This window comes from Ovis aries, chromosome 8 (genome assembly GCF_016772045.2).
Source record: "Ovis aries strain OAR_USU_Benz2616 breed Rambouillet chromosome 8, ARS-UI_Ramb_v3.0, whole genome shotgun sequence".
Lineage (NCBI taxonomy): Eukaryota > Metazoa > Chordata > Mammalia > Artiodactyla > Bovidae > Ovis > Ovis aries.
The window spans coordinates 73,470,525-73,493,388 of record NC_056061.1 but is presented as its reverse complement, the minus strand read 5'-3'; the positions used below and the strand labels follow the sequence as shown (position 1 = coordinate 73,493,388).

At 43.4% G+C, this 22,864-nt stretch overlaps 1 long non-coding RNA gene across 1 annotated transcript; it reads left to right on the top strand.

Moving 5' to 3' along the window:
- Positions 1 to 8,736: 8,736 nt before the first annotated feature.
- On the top strand, positions 8,737 to 19,475 carry LOC132660257 (uncharacterized). Its single transcript, XR_009601665.1, has 3 exons — positions 8,737 to 8,896; positions 9,918 to 10,145; positions 12,572 to 19,475. It is a non-coding gene; the product is annotated as an uncharacterized LOC132660257 (long non-coding RNA).
- Positions 19,476 to 22,864: the final 3,389 nt, after the last annotated feature.

The window sequence follows — 22,864 nt, the reverse complement described above, 5'->3', positions numbered from 1 at the left end:
GCTCAGCCTTCTTCACAGTCCAACTCTCACATCCATACATGACCACAGGAAAAACCAGAGCCTTGACTAGACAGACCTTAGTCGGCAAAGTAATGTCTCTGCTTTTGAATATGCTATCTAGGTTGGTCATAACTTTTCTTCCAAGGAGTAAGTGTCTTTTAATTTCATGGCTGCAGTCACCATCTGCAGTGATTTTGGAGCCCCCAAAACCAGTGCCAGGTATATATTAGGAAAACATTTGTAGAATGGAGGAATGAGTGATGTCACTTGTTCAAGGTCACATTGTTAATGAGTGACAGCTTGAAGAAGAGGATCCAAATAAAACCCTACAACACATGTCTTCCTTGGAATCTATGTTTTTAAAGTTATATATGTGCACACACACACATACACACACACATATATATATATATGAAATTTAAAAAAAAATAGGGCATGAAGAAGAGACAACGATGAGGAAGGGAAGGCATACATTTCACTAGGGGATGAAGCACATAGCGGGAGGGCACTGATCCTTTACTGACCACTATCCCTCACTGATGGTCTGGTGATGTCACAGAGGATCATGCCAGGGCTCCTGACCAGGGCAGCAGGGGCCTCTGGGGTTGGCAGCCTTCATTCTCAAAGCTGGGCTCTGTCCAGCCTCAGGGGAGGTGATTGGTTCATATCAGAGCCCATCAAGCGCCTCCTGCGTGAAGCTCAGCACTCCCTCCACTCTGAGTAGCCCATCAGGATCACAGTTCTCCCCAACGCCCTTCACACACTCCTACACATACCCACACAACATTCATACTCACACATTTACATGTACATCCAGACATATTGCACCCACACACGCCCACACATCTAGGCATATGCACACACATACAGACATAGGTAGACATATTCACACACACCCATACACATCCACAGACACACACAGAGACCCACATATATACATAAGCTGACACTCACACCTAGGCACAGATGTGTACCCACACAGTCACATACATTTACACAGGTGAGTCTGAAAAGTTTATTTACTGTGCTTCTGAGGCTCCTTAATATCCTTGGAATTAAGTCCGAACTCTTTGGCTTGGCATCTGGGCTCTGTCACATGGGAATCCCAACATGCTTTCCCAGTCCTTTCTTTTCCCAGTCCCCTCTCAGGAATCCTTTGAGTGACAGCCTGGACTACGCTAGCCAGCAGGGAGGCTGTGAGGGATTGGGGGTGGGAGGTGGGCTGACTGGATGCTGGAGCTCTCCTTTCCTTCTCTGCACCATCCAGGCCTGCAGCTCTGATATAGCCCTGAGGGCTGTCTGAGGAACAAGCTCCTGTGAAGACTCTTCTTAGCTTTGCTCAAACTTTTTGGTGTGCCTTTATCCTTCCCAACCCACCTACTGAAATCTGACCCTTCTTCAAAACATAGTCAAAGGCACTATTCTGTGTGCCTGCCCACAGGTCCCTACGCAGGGAGGAACCTTCCAGCTCCGGGTGTCTATGTCCCTCCCTCACACCACACAGCAGCCTCGCAATGCAAGTTATACTTGTCTCAGTAAGTCTTGAATCCTTGGGAACAGGCTGGTTACATGTTGTATCTGTTGGTGTAGTTTCAAAGAATTTGGCAGGATCACGTGCTCTAAATACCCATTTACTCCTCTAAAATGTAACAGGCTATTAAATTTTTTTCAGACAATAAATTCATCCATAGTTATTTAGCTCAACTTATAATATTGTATACTGAAATGCATCTAAGGCAATTATTTGAGTGTAAGTATTATCTGATTCCCTCGTGGCTCAGATGGTAAAGAATCTACCTGCAATACAGGAGACCTGGGTTTGATCTCTGGGTTGGAAAGATCCACTGGAGAAAGGAGTGACTACCCCCTCCAATATTCTTTCCTGGAGAATTCCATGGAAAGAGGAGCCTGGTCAGCTACAGTCCGTGGGTTTGCAAATAATTGTACATGACTGAAGTGACTTAAGACAGTAAAGCACAGCACATTATCTGACAGGGATCAAACACTTGGCCAATAGCTTCTTCCTGTGTAGGTTGATGGGAGGAGCCCTTCCCTGGGGCTGGTCCCAAGGGAACAAGATCCTGAAGAGATCAGATACACAAGCATTCTAGGGAAGGGCCAGCTTATGGGATCCTACTTCTTGGTGGGAAGCAGGAAGAGGCAGCAAGGTCACAGATAAAAGTGAGACATTTCTAGGAAAAGGAATGTATGGAAGGAAGAGAGCAGAAAGAAAGCTATAAGACTTTAAAAAGACCATTTCTCATAATTAAAACTTTTGCCTTGTGTTAGACTGAAGATCTAAAGGTCCCTGGTTCTATCCTGGGTTCTGGCAGAGCTATTGTTTTCATCTACATCCAAGGAAAGGCGCAATTCTTGCAACCTTGCAATCTGAGCTCTTGCAAAGAGCAAGTATTGTAGCTTACATCCAGGAGGAGTCCTATATCCAATGAAAGAAAATGTTAGTCGCACAGTCATGTCCCACTCTGTGACACGATGGACCACATCTTCACGGCAGATGGTGACTGCAGCCATGACATTAAAAGACGCTTACTCCTTGGAAGGAAAGTTATGACCAACCTAGATAGCATATTGAAAAGCAGAGACATTACTTTGCCAACAAATGTCCGTCTAGTCAAGGCTCTGGTTTTTCCAGTGGTCATGTATGGATGTGAGAGTTGGACTGTGAAGAAGACTGAGCACTGAAGAATTGATGCTTTTGAACTGTGGTGTTGGAGAAGACTCCTGAGAGTCCCTTGGACTGCAAGGAGATCCAACTGGTCCATTCTGAAGGAGATCAGCCCTGGGATTTCTTTGGAAGGAATGATGCTAAAGCTGAAATTCCAGTACTTTCGCCACTTCATGTGAAGAGTTGACTCATTGGAAAAGACTCTGATGCTGGGAGGGATTGGGGGCAGGAGGAGAAGGGGATGACAGAGGATGAGATGGCTGAATGACATCACTGACTCGATGGATGTGAGTATGAGTGATCTCCGGGAGTTGGTGATGGACAGGGAGGCCTGGCGTGCTGCGATTCATGGGGTCGCAAAGAGTCGGACACGACTGAGCGACTGAACTGAACTGAACTGGCCTGCCAAGTCAAAGGGTCAAAATTAAATTAAGAGGTTTATAAAAAAAAAAACATTCCCATCATACTCTCTATGTAAATATTTATTGAAGTACATAATTTCTTATTTAAACCATTTGGTGTTTGTTGTTTCTTGTCCATTATTATTACAATGAGGCTCCCATATGAATACCATATCAGCTTTATATAAGCTACCATGGGTTATGAGCTCTTCAGAGGAAAATGTCTATCCAAGTGAAAAAATATTATTATTGCTACTTTATTACTTTCAAATTCAGCTGAAGCTTTGCATTGGGGCCACTGGGGCATCTTACAAGTGTTACTTTGATCTCTACATTATTTATTTCCATATCAGCATGAGTGTTTTTCCCCAGGAATCTCCAGTTTCTGGCTCAGAGATTCTTTGGCAGTGCAGATGCTGTATCAAAAAGTGGGGCTCTGGGATTTGCCATTTTAGTTCAACATGTAGATTTACCTTTGAAGGCTTAAAAACTATCCAAAGTGGGGTTAGGGAGGAAAAGAGTTATTTTTTTCCTCCTACCTCTGAGTCCAATTACCTAATAAAGATTCATCATTCCTTTTGTCCGAGGAGCTCTGTGACCTAATTTTGCTCCTTGCCTCGGTTCAGATATCACAACCCATTTTTATGCATTCAGCTTTTCTAATGAAATCCACATGTCTTAAATCAATAAAGTCATTGTTTAGCTTCCTTCTCTTTTCCTTTAGTGTCTTTTGCCCAGTCTATTTTGTTTGCATACTTCTTTTGGTAGGAAACACGGCTCTTTATCTAGAATCTCTCCCTCTCCCTCCTTTTTTCCCCCCTTATCTTTCCCTTTAATGTATATTATTTTGTTAGTGTGCAGCAATTAAATGTACAATTCTCTCTTTAATGGGTTAGTTTAAAAGAAATTTTGTTTATGCAGGTTTTCTTTCTCATTAATTATTTGTTATAGATAGAGTAAGAAATTAACAGTGGAAAACTCATCTTTCTTCAGAATCTTTGTATACATGAAGGATGTAAAAGCCTCCTGTATAAATGTCAGAAACTCAGGTTTATTGCCTGTCAGTGTTCTCTCTTTTCCCCAGAACCCTCAAACTGTTCCTTCTTTCACTCAGGAGCCAAACATTACTTAGAATATAGATCTTTTACATTCTTGGAGTCCCCAGACCATGTCAAGACCCTCTTTACTGGCTTTCTTCTCCTAATGAACTCCTACTGAACCTATGAAAGTTGCTTGATGGATGGTCAGACTACTTTTGCAAGTTAACATTTTACTTATCTGAAAATCCAGTGCTTCAAAATAGAAACCTACTTACAAGTCACAGAGATGGTACCAAAAGGTGGTTTTCTCTTGAGATGTGGAGCTATCTTTGAGTCTCTCCCTAAACTCTAGGTAGTTCTCCATTAAACTGTTACTGAACTGAACTTGGGTCTGCTTGCCTGCTGTGCAGCAAAGCCAATCTACTGACACTGGGTGGCGGTGAAGGAGAGTACAACATTTATTGCAGGGTGCCAAGCAAGGGGAATGGGCAGCTCATGCTCAAAAGACCCAAGCTCCCTAACAGATTTCAGGGGAAGGGTTTTTAAAGGCAACGTTTTGGGTGAGGATTACAGCTCTTGGACTTTCTTCTGATTGGTTGGTTGTGAGGTAACAGCATGATATCTTGGAAATCTTAATCTTCAGACTTTTGGTTCCAACCAGTCTGGAGTCTATGTGCTTGTGGGCAGCAGGTAATAGCAACAATTTCCTACCTGGGTTGGAAGGGGGACATCTTAGTTTGTTCAGAATAACTCAGAGATATGTGTCAGATTGTTACGTATATTTATTTAGGAAGAACTAAAGCTCTTGTTTTATCTCTGAACCATTGGTTAAACGGTCATTACTTTTCTTGCTTGACTGCTTTCCCTTGTTTCTTCATTCTCTCACTTCCCTAAATAGTAACTGCTTAAGTCTGCTCTTTGCAACTCAAGGAAGGCATAGGAGATTATAGCCTTTGTCTACAAAAAAAAAAAAAAAACAACAACAACAACAACAACAGGGGACGTGGAGGGTCTTTTGTACCTGGGAGGGCCCTACAAGGTCCTGTTCAGTTTTACACTGCCTACCCCCTGCTTTTTTTTTTTTTTTTTCGATACTCTGCAATCCTGAGGGGAACAGGGGCAAGACAAGAATGGAAATACAGTTTTTAATAGAGTGGTTAGTCATAAACTCAGCAAGGGAGCTCGTTTTTAGGGAGACTTAGTTTCACCATCACTGCCTTTCAACAGAGTCAGGCAAGAACTAGCCCAGCAGCATCTCCTGTCATTTCTCTGGGGATTTTTCCTTTTCTCATCTCTTGATGTTATCATGGCAGAAAGTGTGGGCCATATTAGCAAGCTGGCATCTGATTATAGCTGACAGTGTTGATAATGACGATATGACAGCTTCTACTGTGTAGTGAAGCAAGTGTTTGACTATTTTATTACCTGAATTCTCTTAGATTCAGCCTTGCCAAATGGGAGAGATAAAAGATGGAATAAACAGATGGTGGGTCCTGATGTTCAGGCATTCTCCATGATTCTGTTCATTTTCCTTCTTCTTTCATGATCTTTCATGGTCTTTTTACAGGTTCTTGCATCTGTCTTTCTCAAGTCCCTCTCTCTCTTTTTTTCCCCTGACTTTTAGTATTTTGTCAGTCATGGCAGCTCTTCTCTTCCCACATCATCTTTTCTTTTGCTGTAGATCTATTTAAACATATCCTCAGGGTGAAAAAATTTTTCTTTTCCTGAAAAGCTATATTGTTACCATTCTAGACTTCATCTGAGGTGAACTTGGAATTAAATCCCTACATGGAGCAAGGATAGCTCACTAGCCACTTCAAAAGAGAAAAAGAAAAACTCAAACCTACCCATAACTGCTTTATTAACCTCTTTCCTTGAGGGGAAATAGTTGAAAGGCCAACAACAAGCACAACTGTCCTGCTTTGTCCCCCTAAGAAATGGTATTAGCATCCAGGTCACATCAGTTAAAGAGAGACTCCTGTTCCATCTGCTGTGACCAAAGGTTGTCACCAAGCCCTTTTTTTTTGTCTCTGCATTCTCTCCCTCTAGACTCTTCATTCTTCAGAAACATTTCCTCTTCAATGTCTAGAATTACTTCTCAGTTACTTCTGCAAACTCTTTCTGCAAAGCCATTCTGCACACCAATTTCCAGTGCTTTTGATATGCAGTTATTTCCTGTGGGTAGGCTTTCTTTGGTTCTTCAGACTTCTCTTTTCTTCCTTGAGGTGGGGAGGGAAAAGGTGGCTGGAGTGTAGTTTCACTGGGGCTGAAGGTGCTTTAATTGAAAAGGTGGACACCATGTCTGAAAAGCTGGGTCAGACCCCTGGAGCGAGCCAGGAGTGAAGGCTCCACTCAAAGGCTCCACTCCTTTCCCAGCCTGGGTTAGGAGTAGCACCCAGTACTCCCGGCTTGAGGCCAAGACCCCTGGGGCCCTCTCCAGCAGCCTCTTCTCTTTTCACAGGTGTTTACTTCTAGCTCTATCATGAATTGGCCAGGCAGCAAAAGGGGTGCACTTAAAAGAACGCTTCAGAGCATTAGCAAGGGTTGCACTAAGTCCCAAGGAAGTGGTGGGTGGTTCAGCAGGGCTGTGTGTGATCAGCTGATCATGCCTTTGCTATTGTCATTTTAATTTACCAGTTGGGTGGTTCTGCTATGATAAATGTTATGTCTGAGGTACAAATGGGTTTGAGATGTCTTAAAAGAAAACCAGCTCTGTGTTAGGTAGGTGGAGCGAAGAAAATGTTTCATGTTCACTGCCAGTCCCACTGCCTAGAGCACTGTGTTGACAAAGACTAAAAGGTTTTTTTCCTGAATCAGCGAGGAGGGTGGTGGTCTGGGGAGGCGTGGGAACCAGGTGAGGCAGCAAGAGTTTTGGCCCTTGGGATCTTACTCTTTCAACTGCCTTCTCTTCCAGTTTTCAGAACTGAGCTGATCTAAGCCTCTCCCTCCTTCCCCTCATCCCTGGGGCTCTTTGGTCTCTCCTAGTTATGACTGTTAAACAGGCTCATGCCACAGGCTCAGTGCAAGAGACAAGCCACAAGAGAACCAAGGGAGGGGTGACTCAAGAAAAAACAGAAACTCGTGGAGCAAAGCCCCAGGGGTCACAGTGACTGCACACCCAAGTGCTCCCGTTACCAGCTGGGACCTGTGAGGATTCCTAGGCTCTTGGTGTAAGTAAGATCCCAAGGGCCAAAACGGTTTCTGCACATGGCTTCCTAGAATGAGGATATTGAAGCATTGTTGTGACGATGAAATGAGAGAAATTCTCCATAAAGTTTTTTCAAAATTTTTTGAAATTCTTCATTATTTTTTGAAATTATATATGCTCTGTTTATGTTCCTAGTAACTGTTCGACCCCCATGGTGTTTCAATGCTTGTATCCTTCAGTGACTTCATTACAAGCTTAACCATGTCATGATGCCTCACCTTGAGGACTCTCTGAGTTTCTCTTGAAGACAGAGGATGTGATTTTGGGGGAGATAAAGGCATCCCAGGATCAGAGAATGATAAGTGTGGAGGGAATCTTGACCGTCTTCTAATTCTCACACTAGCAATTCACAGCATGGTTCCTAGTGGCTCAGATGGTAAAAAATCTGCCTGCAATGCAGAAGACCCTGGTTTGATTCCCCGGGTCAAAAAGATTCCCCTGGAGAAGGGGATGGCAACCCACTCCAGTATTCTTGCCTGGAGAATTCCATGGACAGAGGCGCCTGGTGGGCTACAGTCCATGGGGTCACAAAGAGTCGGATGTGACTGAGTATCTAAACAACAACCGTTTAAGATAGAAGGCCATTAACCACAATTACAGGAGTGTTTTGTGCACCATTTAATCCAGAGGGCCTTTCATTCTCCATCAATATTTCAGAAAATAAGGAGTTGGTAAAAAATTATCCCCCTCTTTTAGGAATGTTGGCTGCTGGTCACTGATTCAGAGAGTGTCTTCTCCCCCTCCATCCACGTTGCAGCTTTTTTAAAAAGGATATTCAAAGAAGAGGACTCTATGATTCCCCTATAGCTCTTCTTGACTGTTCAGGGGTTCTCCCAGTCAGGATGTTTTCTCTTGTGTCTAAGCTAAATCCTGTCTGTACTGTTTGATCCATTTTATTTCCTCCTGTCCCGCCCTCGGTGGAAACAGAAAACAGCTGGTGACTGTTCTTGCGCAGCACAAAGGATTCTGGCTTCTAAGGATCTTTGATGAAAAGGTAACCAGCCAGAGCAACTGCCCCCAGTACTCAGGGTTGGACTGGAGTCTCGCATTTCAGGAAACCCAGGGGCACCGTCACACACCAGTTTTATGTCATTGCCATGCGTGTGACAAATCCTGTGTTTAGCTTGGGCCAGCTTCAGAAGCTTCTTGCTGCCCCACATTTGACTAAGAGCTGCCACGAAAGGCCTCACTGGAGGCCTGTTAACGTTCTCCACAGCCTTTCAGACTTCCTGAGCGCAGCCAACTAAGTAGCCGCCGTGGAGGACATGGATAGTGTCACTGTTGCTGAAATGCAGCATTCACCCATTTATTAAAAAGGGGAGTACGCAGTGTTGATGTGCAGAACTGCAGGGCCTGAGCTCTGAGTGCTCTCATTTATACTATTCGGTGTTTCACAGAGCACAGATCCTTCGGCAGCTTGGTGAAAAGAGGGAGGAGGGTTTGATCACCGAATGGATTCAGAACCCTCACTTTAAAGTGACCACAGGACCAGTCTATGCCCAGACATTCCTGCCAACACCACAAAAACGTATTGCTTTGTGTCTAAATTCACTATCCTGAGGTAGGAATAATTTTTCAGATTTTTTACCTTGCAATTTTTTTAACCTTTTATCTCTGCTGTGCTATATAAACTGCTTTTAAGTGGGATCTGTGAGCTGATGTGAAATGCCAGAGAGTAACTCATAAGGAAACCATCTAATGTTTATTGAGCATGTGTACCAAGCTTCCCTGGTGGTTCAGATGGTTAAGAATCTGCCTGCAATACAGGAGACTTGAGTTTGATCCCTCAGTTGGGAAGATTCCCTGGAGAAGGGAATGGCTACCCATTCCGGTATTCTTGTCTGGAGAATTCCATGGACAAAGAATCCTGGCAGGCTAGTTCCATGGGGTCACAGACACAACTGAGCAACCAACACACAAACACACAAGTGTTTGATGCATATTAACTCTTTTCTTTCTAGATGTTTTAATTAACTTACCTTTTTTTTTTTTTGCCATGTGGCATGTGAGATCTTCATTCCCTAACCAGAGATGAAATGAACTCATGCCCCCTGCATTGGAAGCATGGAGTCTTAACTACTAGACCCCTAGGGAGGTCCCAATGCATATTAACTCTTAATCTTCTCAACAAGCCATGAAGTAGGCATTGCTATAATTCCCATAATATAAATAAGGGAACTGAGACACAGAGGGACTTGCCCAAGGTCATCCAGTCTGCCAGAGGTGGAGGCTGGACTTGCCTCCAGGCAGTCTGGTTCCTGAGTGCAGACCCTCAGCTCCAGCACGACATGACCTCTACGTCCAAAGCTGAGAGTTGAGTATGACCATGTCTCTGAAAGTTCAGGTTGCTGGATGGTGAGTAATTCAACAAATCATTTTTTTACAATCATAAAAACAGGTATGGTATGGAGTTTTATGCAAACATGAAATCTCAAGGAAATTTTTAGCATGTCATGGATTGTCTCAGGCTGCAGCCTTGCATCCCCTGGGGGTTTGTATTTCCTCTCCTCCATGTATGGGGCATGCAATTTGGGGAAACATTTAAGAGGTATTATGTGTGACTTATCTATGCCTTGTTTCAGGTATCCTGCACTGAAGCTGGAGGTCAGGGGTCAGATGCTGTGCGCTGATAGCAGAATCTCTCCCATTTTGGAGAAGGCAATGGCAATCCACTTCAGTGTTCTTGCCTGGAGAATCCCCATGGACAGAGGAGCCTGGTGGACTACAGTCCATGGGGTCACAAAAGAGTTGGACATGACTGAGCACTTTCACTTTCTGATCCACCTTCTTCCCTCTTGGCAGTGTGAAAGGTAGGAATGGGAAAGAGGTAGGTCATGCGCAGCCTTGCAGGGTGAGAAGGGAGCATCTCCATAATTGGAACCAGCATCACAGAAGTAGGGGCTGTGCTGGTCACCCCCTGTGTCCTTCCCAGTGTCATGTCCCTCTGATGCCCCACGCTAGGTGGGCTGCACTTCCTCTGCCTCTGGGCAGAAAGAAGCAGCCATTCTGCATGTGCGCTCATCTCACTCCACCCCATCTGTGGACTGATGGTGCCATGAAACTAGGCAGAAATCAAAGACGATCTTCTTCCGTCATTTAAAGAAGCAAAGATAGACCCGATGTTTGTCTAAAGGACAGTCTTTTCAAATCTTGAAATCTGTTCATGCCACACTCCCCTTCTTTCTGGGAATCAGATGCACAGGGCTCATAAAGACAGGACCCTTGTCAGCTTCTCCTTCATTGAATGTTTACAGAGAGAAGCCAGCACACAGCTGGGAGGACCTCATCTGGATAGACTTTGAGTACCACCAAGAGTTATGTTCCATTTCTCATTGAAGGGTCAGCTGCTGGTGAGCAGCAAGTTTACATTAGCCAAACAGATTCCCTCTGCTGATGTCTTATTCCTTATGTTGCTGTTTTATCCCTTTCCTTTCCATATTGAGTCAGTACAAACTAAACTCTTAGAAAGACCGTGGTCATAAAATACACCAGGATCATAAATAGTAAGCTGAACCAGAGTCTATATTGAGAATTATTTTCCTTGTACTGACTGTTTTCTTTCTCATTTTTTAAATTAAGTTTTTTGTTTTGCAATGACTGCAGAATCACATGTAGTTGTAAGAGACAATACAGAGGGACTTCCCTGGTGGTCTAGTGACTAAGACTCCAGGCTCTCAGTGCAAGGACTGACCCCTGGTCAGGAAACTAAGACCAGTCCCACATGCACCCCACCCCCCAGCACAGTGTGGCCAAAAAGAAAAGGAAGAAAGATGCAATACAGAGAGATCCAGAGTACCTTGCACCCAGTTTCCCCGAGTGGTAACATTCTATGAAACTATAGTAAGAGTATCACAGCCAGGACACTGATACTGGCACAGTCAAGGTACAGAATAGTTCCATCAATACAAGAATCCCTTGGGTTGATGTTTCATATTCCAAATTCACTTCCCTCCCTCCTGAGCCATTGTAACCCATTACTGTTTTCCATTCTACACTTTTGTCATTTCAGTTATGTTATATATGAGTGCATACTAAGTTGCTTCAGTCATGTCCGAATCTTTGCGACCCCATGGACTATAGCCCACCAGGCTCCTCTCTGCATGTTGGAAAGGGTTGCCATGCCCTCTTCCAAGAGATCTTCCTGATCCAAGGACCAAACCCACGTCTCTTATGACTCCTGCCTTGGCAGACAAGTTCTTTACCCCTAGTGCCACTTAGGAAGCCCTAATGTTAAATATATTCATATATTTCATATATGGTATAGGATATATAGGATATATATATAGGATTGTCTTTTTTCACTCAGCTTAATTCTTTAATGATTCATCTAGGCTGCTGTATATATTAAGGTTAGTTCTGTTTTTTAGTACTGAGTAGTAGTCCATGGCAAGAAGGTACCAGAGTTGGTTCAACAATTTGCTCACTAAAGGGCATCTAGGTTGTTTCCAGTTTGTGGCTATTATGAATAAAGCTGCTATAAAAGTTTGTGGCCAGGTTTTTTATGTGAACATAAGTTTCATTTCTCTGGGACAAATGCCCAGGAGTGCAGTTGCTGAGTCATATGGTAGCTACAGGTTTAGTTTTTCAAAGAAATTGACAAACTGGTTTTCAAAGTGGCTGTACCATTTTATATTCCCAGCAGTATTCTCACCAATATATCTGCATCCTTGGCATCCTGATAGACGTGATAGCTCCTGGTGGTTTCAATTTTTACTTGCCCAGCGGCTAAAGATGTGGAACATCTTCTTATGTGCTTATCTGTCATCTTTATATCTCTTTATGAAATATCTCTTCATGTCTTTTGCTCATTTTCTAATCAATTTTTTTAACTGTTGAATTTTGAGAGTACTTTATATATTCTATATATATATATTATATTATATATATTTTAGGATCACTCTAGTGGCTCAGACTGTAAAGCATCTGTCTGCAATGCAGAAGACCCAGGTTCGATCCCTGGGTTGGGAAGATCCCCTGGAGAAGGAAATGGCAGCCCACTCCAGTATCCTTGCCTGGAAAAATCCCATGGATCTCGGAGTCTGGTAGGCTACTGTCCACGGGGTCGCAGAGTCGGACACGACTGAGTGACTTCACTTCACTTATATATTCTAGATACTAGTCCTTGGTTGGATATATGGTTTTCAAATATTTTCTCATTGTCTGTGACTTTAGTCTTTTGTAATGCAGAAGTTTTAAATTTTGACTAAGTCCAAATTCATCCATTTTTCTTTTATAGATTGTTCTTTTGATGTCATCTAAGAAGTCTTTCATGCAAAGATGGGCTCGATAAAGGACAGAAATGGTATAGACCTAACAGAAGCAAAAGATATTAAGAAGAGGTGGCAAGAATACACAAAAGAACTGTACAAAAAAGATCTTCATGACCCAGATAATCACAATGGTATGATCACTCACCGAGAGCCAGACATCCTGGAATGTGAAGTCAAGTGGGCCTTAGAAAGCATCACTACGAACAAAGCTAGTGGAGGTGATGGAATTCCAGTTGAGCTGTTTCAAATCCTGAAAGATAATGCTGTGAAAGTGCTGCACTCAATATGCCAGCAAATTTGGAAAACTCAGCAGTGGCCACAGGACTGGAAAAGATCAGTTTTCATTCCAATCCCAAAGAAAGGCAATGCCAAAGAATGCTCAAACTACCACACAATTGCACTCGTCTCACACGCTAGTAAAGTAATGCTCAAAATTCTCCAAGCCAGGCTTCAGCAATACGTGAACTGTGAACTTCCAGATATTCAGCTAGTTTTAGAAAAGGCAGAGGAACCAGAGATCAAATTGCCAACATCTATTGGATCATTGAAAAATCAAGAGAGTTCCAGAAAAACATCTATTTCTGCTTTATTGACTATGCCAAAGCCTTTGACTGTGTGGATCAGAATAAACTGTGGAAAATTCTTCAAGAGATGGGAATACAGACCCCCTGACCTGCCTCTTGAGAAATCTGTATGCAGGTCAGGAAGCAACAGTTAGAACTGGACATGGAGCAACATACTGGTTCCAAATGGGAAAAGGAGTACGTCAAGGCTGTATATTGTCACCCTGCTTATTTAACTTCTATGCAGAGTACATCATGAAAACGCTGGACTGGAAGAAACACAAGCTGGAATCAAGATTGTTGGGAGAAATGCCAATAACCTCAGATATGCAGATGACACCACCCTTATGGCAGAAAGTGAAGAGGAACTAAAAAGCCTCTTGATGAAAATGAAAGTGGAGAGTAAAAAGTTGGCTTAAAGCTCAACATTCAGAAAACTAAGATCATGGCATCCAGTCCCATCACTTCATGGCAAATAGATGGGGAAACAATGGGGGACTTTATTTTGAGGGGGTCCAAAATCACTGCAGATGGTGATTGCAGTCATGAAATTAAAAGATGCTTACTCCTTGGAAGGAAAGTTATGAGCAATGTAGATAGCATATTAAAAAGTAGAGACATTACTTTGCCAATAAAGGTCTGTCTTTAAAAACCATAAAGACTATGGTTTTTCCAGTAGTCATATATGGATGTGAGAGTTGGACTGTGAAGAAAGCTGAGCACCGAAGAACTGATGCTTTTGAACTGTGGTGTTGGAGAAGACTCTTGAGAGTCCCTTGGACTGCAAGGAGATCCAGCCAGTCCATCCTAAAGGAGATCAGTCCTGGGTGTTCATTGGAAGGACTGATGCTGAAGCTGAAACTCCAGTACTTTGGCCACCTCATGCAAAGAGTTGACTCATTGCAAAAGACCCTGATGGTGGGAGGGACTGGGGGCAGGAGGAGAAGGGGACAACAGAGGATGAGATGGGTAGATGGCATCACCAACTCGATGGACATGAGTTTGAGCAAACTCTGGGAGTTGGTGATATACAGGGAGGCCTGGCGTGCTGCGATTCATGGGGTCTCAAAGAGTCGGACATGACTGAGCGACTCAACTGAACTGAAGAAGTCTTTGCTTAGCTCTAAATTGCAAACATTTTCTCTTATTTTTTTCCTAAAAGTTTCATATTTTTACATTTGAGTCTGTGGACAATTTTGAGTTATCCTTTGTATAAGGTGTGAGACCAAGGTTTAGATAACTTTTTTTTTTTTGCCTATGAATGGATGTGCTTTAGCACATTTGTTAAAGATGGCTATCTTTATTCCACTGAATTGGTTTTGCATCATTCTCAAAAGTCAGTTGAGCGTATTTCTGTAAGTCTATTTCTGGGTTCTCTATTTGATCCCATTGATGTATGTATCTTTTCCCCTGTCAATACCATACAGTTTTGATTACTTATTATGTAGTATTACATATTTCATAATAAGTCTTAGAATTATATAGACAGACTTTTTTTTCACTTTACTCTTCTTAAATTTTTTAAAGCTATTCTAATTCATATACATTTTGGAATAATATTTTGGCTATATCTACAAAACACTCTTGCTGGGATTTTAATATCAATTGCTTTAAACCTGTACATCAATTTGGGAAGAATTGATATCCCTGCTATTTGAGTCTTCTTACCCATGAGATGTGTCTCCTCAGCATTATGTTTTCAGCATACAGCTCCTAAACATGGTTTGCTAGGTTTACACCCAAGCATTTCATTTTTTAAGTAACTATCAATGGTAGCATATTTTAACCTTAGTGTCAATTGGCTTTTGTATGTTTATTTTATATCCTGTGATCTTCGTAGCTCACTAATTCTAGGGGCTTTGAGGTATGTACTTGGGATTTCCTGTGTAGAAAATCATACCATCTAACAAAGTGGGACAGTTTCATTTCTCCCTTTCTGATGCGTTTGTCTTTTATCTCCTTAAAAATCTTGTCTACCTCACAGCTAGTACTCATAGCATTATCTTGAATTAGAGTAGTGGGTGTGGACATTCTTGCCCTGTTCCCAGTCATATGTGGAAAATATTCAGTGCTTGTAATGGTCTAAATACACCAATTAAAAGACAGAGATTGGCTGAGCAAACTAAAAAATATGATCCTAATATATGCTATCTACAAAAAAATCCACTTCAGAGGTAATCATATAAGTAGGTTGGAAGCAGAAAGATGGAAAATAGATACATCATGCAAAGATTACTCAAAGGAAAGTAGGAGTGGTTATATTAATATCAGAAAAAGGAGACTTCAAAGCAAGGAAAATTATCAGAGACAGACAAAAGGGATTATACAATCGTGGAAGGGCCAATCCCCTGAGAAAACATAGTAACCCACTATTTAATTTCCAAGTGCTTGGAGATTTTCTGGCAGATTCTTTACCAGCTGAGCCACAAGGGAAGTAACTCTGTGTTAATGATTTCTAATTTGATTCTACCATGGCTCCAATATGGTCCATTATACCCGTTCTGTAGGCACATGCGTAAATGTGTATTTTACTGTTGAGTCATGTTACTATTACCAGTGGGGTGAAGTCCCTGCTCCCTACTCAATTATCTCTGACATCACCCCCATGCAGGATAGGGAAGTACGTAGGGGAGGGGTACCTCTTTAAAGCCTGTAAAGATGAAAGTCTAGGTTCCTTACTTGGCTTTTTCTGGCATGAGTAGGGCCACAGTTTTTCCTGTGGTGTTTGACTGGAGTAGAACAGTTATTATCTAAAATAACCTGCCATTCCAAGAGGTCCTGTCCCTGTTTTGTTGGCTAGAGAGGGCATAAAGAGAGCATGGAGTGGGCATAGAGAGGTTGTAGAGAAGATATAAAGAGGTCATAGAAGATAGAGAGGACATAGAGAGGGCATGAGAGATCATAAAGAGGGCATGAAAGGGCATAGAGAGGGCATACAGAGATCATGGAGAAGGCTTAGAGAAATCATAGAGAGGGCATGAAGAGGGCATAGAGAGACCATAGAAAGGGCATAGAGAGGTCATAGAAGATAGAGAGGGCATACAGAGGCCATAAAGAGGACATGAGAGGTTAGAGAGGGCATACAGAGGTTATGGAGAGGGCATAGAAAAGGCATAGAGAGATATTAGAGAGGGCGTGGAGAAGACTGCCTTCACTTGGGACTTTCTCTTATCTGTGTCCCTTGGTATTTCCCAGCTGCCTGCCTCTTCAGCTCACATCTGGGATACATGAAGCAAAAAGAAAACCCCGGAACTCACCACTGTATCATTCTTTATACTCCCAGGTCTCTAGCTGATCCACCCTTTTCTTTCCATCTTTCATGGTTTTTATATGAAACATCCAGGCTTTCTAGTTGTATTAACAAAAAGAATAGATTATATCTACCCTATCTTCTTGGGAGTACACATCATTCTGTCATGGTTTTAACAAGGCTAACATAAAACAAAAGAAACAACCAAAATAAATTCAAAAACCCACATGGTTTTTTGAGACTTAAATACAATAAAATTGTAAACATTAAAAAATTTTAGAAACACAGTTCCTTGATGCTCTGGACCTCACCTGCTCCATCTCCCACTTCTTTCATTTAAAGAAAAAATGTCCAAATTGGACAAAGCAGTCACTTCATCTGGGGAGAAGCTTGAAGCTAAGAAGACTGATATGTTGCATGAGTTACTGTCAGCTGTTAGACTCCATCCCTCCCTCTCTCTACATTTTCTTTTTTCCTCTCTCAGAAATTGGGGCGTGGGCTTCCAGGGTTTGTCTACCATGGTTTGCCCTTGGAGTGTGTCCTGGGTCCAGAATGCCAAGCACCCTCTGGCACTGAGGTCTGGACACAGGTTAGGAATAAAGTTAAGGCTGCTGAGGTGAAGCCACCACAGCTGGCAGGAAGAAAGAAGAGGGGATGTCAGTTGTCTTAACCAGGGGAAGAATGTCTAGTCATTTGCTTGGGTGCCAGAACAAAGCACCACTGATTGTGTGCCTTAAACAACAGAAATTTCATTTTCTTACATTCTGTAGACTAGATGTCTGAGATCAAGGTGTTGGCAGGGTTAATTTCTTCTAAGGTCTCTCTCCTTGGCTTCCATTGGCCGTCTTCTCCCTGCATCTTCATGCGCTCTCTTCTGTGTATCTGTGTCCTAATCTCCTCATATAAGAACACCAGTTAGGGGGCTTCCCTGGTGGTCCAGTGGTTAAGCCTTCTCACTTCCAGTGCAGGGGGCACAGGTTCAATCCCTGGTAAAGGGACTAAGATTGCCGCTCAGTGCAGTTAGGGAGAGAGGGGAGAAGAACACCAGTCTGGTTAACTCAAGCCACCTCAATAACCTCATTTAACCTTAACTATATCTTTAAAGACTATCTCCAAATCCATTCATATTGGGGAATAAGGGTTACAGTATATGAATCTTGGAGATACAATTCATTCTGTCACAAGCTGCAGAAAGGAAAATGTGAAAGTGGAAAGCAGAAAAGGTGGGACTGAGCCCCTTGTTGAGACTTCAGGAGGGGCCAGATCCACAGAGGAAGCATCTGTTGATTTCACCCGTTGGTTTTCCCAGCTGATTCTGATGTGATATTCAATCTCTGCCTGGTACAACTTCTCTTTTTTTAACATAAGGGAAACTTATGTCACTAGGGGAATTTTCCTAGGCACTAAATGGATGTAAAATCTACTTTTCTTTTTTATTGAGATGTAACATGCAAATAGTGACGAGCATAAAATGCACCAATCTGAAGCGTGCTGTTCCATGTTTAAACATGTGCACACCTCTGTCACCACCACTCAGATCAAGACATAGCATGTATCTAGGACAAGCATCTTGAAAGTTCCTTGTTCTCCTTCCAGCCAACCTTTGGTTCTCCACCTGGAGAAATCATTCTGGACACCTGTCCTTGAATGTTATACAGTGAAATTATACAATACACACTCTTTTGTGTCTGTTGTTCAGCATAATGTCTGTGAAATTCTTCTGTGTTGTTGGGAGTGGTTTGTAGCCTTTCTTGCTGAATTGTATCCCACTACATGGTTTTTCCAGTGGTCATGTATAGATGTGAGAGTTGGACTGTGAAGAAGGCTGAGTGCCGAAGAATTGATGCTTTTGAACTGTGGTGTTGGAGAAGACTCTTCAAAGTCCCTTGGACTGCAAGGAGACCCAACCAGTCCATTCTGAAGGAGATCAGCCCTGGGATTTCTTTGGAAGGAATGATGCTAAAGCTGAAGCTCCAGTACTTTGGCCACTTCATGCAAAGAGTTGACTCATTGGAAAAGACTCTGATGCTGGGACGGATTGGGGGCAGAAGGGGATGACCGAGGATGAGATGGCTGGATGGCATCACTGACTCGATGGACATGAGTCTGAGTGAATTCTGGGAGTTGGTGATGGACAAGGAGGCCTTGACGTGCTGCGATTCATGGGGTCACAAAGTGTCGGACACGACTGAGCAACTGAACTGAACTGAACTGATATGGATATAGCACAATCTTTTTTTTTTTTTTTGTAAGAAACATTTATTTTCTTTAGTGTGTTTATAGTATACATAAGAGCAATGATTAAGGGATAAATAGTTACCATACAGGATCATAGGTATTTTAACTAAAGAAAATATAGAAAGTGCTGAGGTTACATCTGTTCTTTTTTGGTCTTGGGGAAGGCTTCTAAGGGAAAGCTAGAGGGAATTCACCGCTGATACAGGAAAGAGGTGATTCTGGTTAGAGCAGAGACCCCAAGTGGGGAAGGAGCACGTAAGAGTCCACTCACCTTGGGCATCAGGTCTGTAGGAGCCCTTCTGATGGGCTTGCAAGTGACAAGATCTCATCTGTTCCAGCCACCCGGTCTATCCTCAGAAGGAAGAGCCGGGCTTGGGAGACCAACTCTCGCTCCTTTCTAGCTGTACTATTCAGCCGCCCCAGCATTTGGTCTTGGGCTCCTGTGCATCATCTTCACAAAACGGGGCTGAGTTCTGGAGGCCAGAAGTCAGAGATCAGGGTGCCAGCATGGCTGGTTCCCACATGGATTCCAATGTGGACTGCTACTGTCTTCAGGGCTGCAGATGGTTGTTTTCTCATATTGGCTGAGGGGCTAGGGGAGCAGGAGAGAGACTGGATATAGCACAGTTTACTTATCCGTTCTCTGGACATGTGGGTTGTTTCCAGTTTGGAGTTGTTATGAATAAAGCTGCTCAGAACATCCTTGTATATGCCTTTTGGCAGATCTATGTGTGAACGGCTCTTGGGTATATAAACCTAGGAGGAGGATTGCTGGGTCATATCAAAATCACTTATTAAATTAAATTTTTTATAAGTGGATATAGGTTACCTTTCTTCTTTTATTAGGTTATTTTTAGTAGTGGTTCAGTGGACCTCAGTTAGAGATGTCACATATCTTTGTCATATTTAGTTAGATCATAAATTTTATTTGAAAGTAGAATTGATTATGAAAATATGCCCATATATGTTAGTTGCTCAGTCATGTCTGACACTTTGTGACCCCATGGACTGTAGCCTGCCTTTGCCCATGGAATTCTTCAGGCAAAAATAATGGAGTGAGTAGCCATTTCCTTTTCCAGAGGATCTTCCTGACCCAGGGATCAAACCTGGGTCTCTTGCACTGTGGACAGATTCTTTACTTTCTGAGCCACCAGGGAAGCCCTCATCATGTTCACCTAACATGCAAAAGGTCCCTGGTTTGAAATGGGCAGAAACAATGTTGGTAAGTCCTAGAACTCACCCCCAAACTCTGTTGGAGATCTTCCCTTGTGGGTCAGTGATAAAGAATCCATCTGCCAACGCAGGCAACATGGATTCGATCCCTGACCTGGGAAGATCCCACATGCTGCCAAGAAGCCCATGTGCCACAGCTACTGAGGCCATGCTCTAGAGCCCAGAAGCCTCAACTACTGAAGTCCTTAAGCCCTAGAGCCCATGCTCTGCAGCAAGAGAAGTCACTGTAATGAGAAGCCTGTGCACAACAATGAAGAGCAGGCCCCAACAAGAGCTTGCTGCAAGCCCATGGGCAGCAATGAACACCCAGCACAGACTCCCTCCCCCCTCAAAAAACGTATTGGAAGAGCTTAGATTTCATCGATCCTTCTTTTCAGAGGCTTCATGCACTTAATCTTCCCTTCTATTTTGTCTTCTTCTTCTCTACATCAACCCATGTTGAATCGTCTTTGTAAACAGGTATAGTAGAGATGGCCATCTGCTTACCTCTCTTAGGGCCAACCTCCCCAGGAGAACTGTGAGGTCTGGTGGGACAGCTGCCCTGGAGGATGTGACACAATTTGGTGGCCATTGGTTGAGAAGTTACAAAGACCGCTGTGGACACAGCAGTCCTGTTCTGCAGGTTGATGACATTGCTCCAGGTCATGACCAGAGAGGTCACGGGGGGCCTGCTAATGCTGGTCTGGAGAGAACTGAGCCCACAGGACGGGCAGATTCCAGCTCCCTTTTCTTGAGATAGACCACGAGGGCCACTATGGGCATCTTTGCTTGGAGGGGATCAGTTAGGGGACAGACTGAAGACCTTTTCTGCCCCAGGGCCCTTTGCAAAAGGCAATGATGTGTTCTCTTGTCTCTCGTAAACGCTCCATTTCATTTGCTTCCAATGATTAAATAGAAGTCATTTGGGAAAAGGGAGAAACAGGGAGACAGAGACAGAGAGACAGAGAAATACCAGTGACAGTTCTGATGAGGAAGAGATAATCGTGCAGACACCTGGAGTCGATGTGATTTCTGCCAGGAGCAAAGTAGCTCAGCATTCTCACCTTATCTGACCTTAGTGCAGACCAAGATATGATTTCTCTCAGTTCTTACTGAATATCTAAAGTAGCTCAGGGATTTCCTCACTATTGTCATTATGGATACTAACCCTATTTAGGAGGAGCATAACTGTTGTGTAACCACTAGTGATCCTTGTCTGGGCCAATAACAGGTCTCAGGAAAATTCCTTCCAGCAGCACAGACCCTGCTGTCCTGGACTTATCTCAGGTGCCCTAGAATATGGTGACTTCTCTGTCTTCCCCTCTCCACCCCTGCTCACCCACAATGGGAGTATCGCAGGAATTTAGGACAATTTGGAACGTTCAGGACTCAGATGTGACTGGAAAGATTTAAGGTTTTGGAACCAGACTGACCTTTCCAAGTCATGTAATGTGTTACCTTTTCTGAACCTGTTTCCTCATCTCCCAAATGGGAATTATAATAGGGTCTGTTTCCTAGGCTTTTCTGAGGCTTTGAAGAGAAACTGTGTCTAGAAAACTTAGCAAAGAGCCTGCCGTGTTATGGGTTTGCAACCCTCATAGTTCAGTTGGTAAAGAATCCACCTGCAATGCGGGAATCTGGGTTCGATCCCTGGGTTGGGGAGATCCTCTGGAGAAGGGAAAGGCTACCCACTCCAGTATTCTGGCCTAGAGAACTGTATAGCCCATGGGGTCACAAAGAGTCAGACATGACTGAGTGACTTTCAGTTTCACTTTCCCACATCACAGTTTGCTTGTGTTCTTGGCAGAACCTAGGGAGTGAGGAGAAAGGAGAACAAGAAAGGTGTTAGGGCTTTACTCAAGCTCCTTGAAACCAAGGGCAGCTCAGAACCGACTCAGAACTCACCTCCTGAACCACTGGCAAGTGGGATAGCTTCCAGGGAGGCCCCAGACTAGACCAGGAACAGCCTGAATCCAGAGGCTGGGAGGGCTGGGGGAACACAGCGACCAGAGAGAGTCAGCAGCTGTCATGAAAGTAGTGGCGCCCTCTAGGAAAGGGATGTTCATCTAGAGACCCAGGGCACATTAACCACCCTTCCATTCAAGGAAGCAAATTGTTTTTTGATGGGATCAACATTTTCAGTTCAAAATCTTTCCAGCTCCTTGAAAATGATCACTTAAGTAGCCTCGGTTCAGTTTAGTTCAGTCGTGTCTGATTCTTTGCGAACCCATGGACTGCAGCACACCAGGCCTCCCTGTCTATCACCAACTCGAAGTTTACTCAAACTCATGTCCATTGAGTTGGTGATGCCATCCAACCATCTCATCTTCTGTCGTCCCCTTCTCCTCCTGCCCTCAATCTTTCCCAGCATCATGGTCTTTTCCAATGAGTCAGTTCTTCACATCAGGTGGCCAAAGTATTAGAGTTTCAGCTTTAGCATCAGTCCTTCCAATGTATATTCAGGACTGATTTCCTTTAGGATGGAGTAGCCTAAGATTTGGATAATACTGGAATTTTTCAATCTTTCAGGTTAAACATCAAAGTAAGAAAGTTTAAACTAGAACATAACCAGTGAGTCATAGGACCACACCAGCACATCAATGAGAAAGTACACCAGAGGACCGAGGGCTCTTTGGTGATGAGTATAATCATCTCTTACCATTATCTTCTTAGGAAGACACCTGGCTAGACAATGGGCCTAGGACTGGGGCTGCTGGTTGCAAACAGGGAAAGGCTGGGGGGAGGGATTTGTTAGTAAGGGAATCCTTAGCTAAGGATTCCAAGGGAATTCATTAGCAAGGATGTGAAATGGGGGCTTAGGAGATCCTCGAAGAATCCTTTCACTCTGCAATTCTGAACACGTGGTGGAAACCCACAGCCTGCTTGCTGTGGTCACAGCCTGGCCTTCTGGTTCTGCTAATGCTTCCACGGGACCTTCTCAGGCCCCCTCCTGTCTTAACCTCCCTTTTCAGTTCCTGGGCTGGGGCAAGGCCATG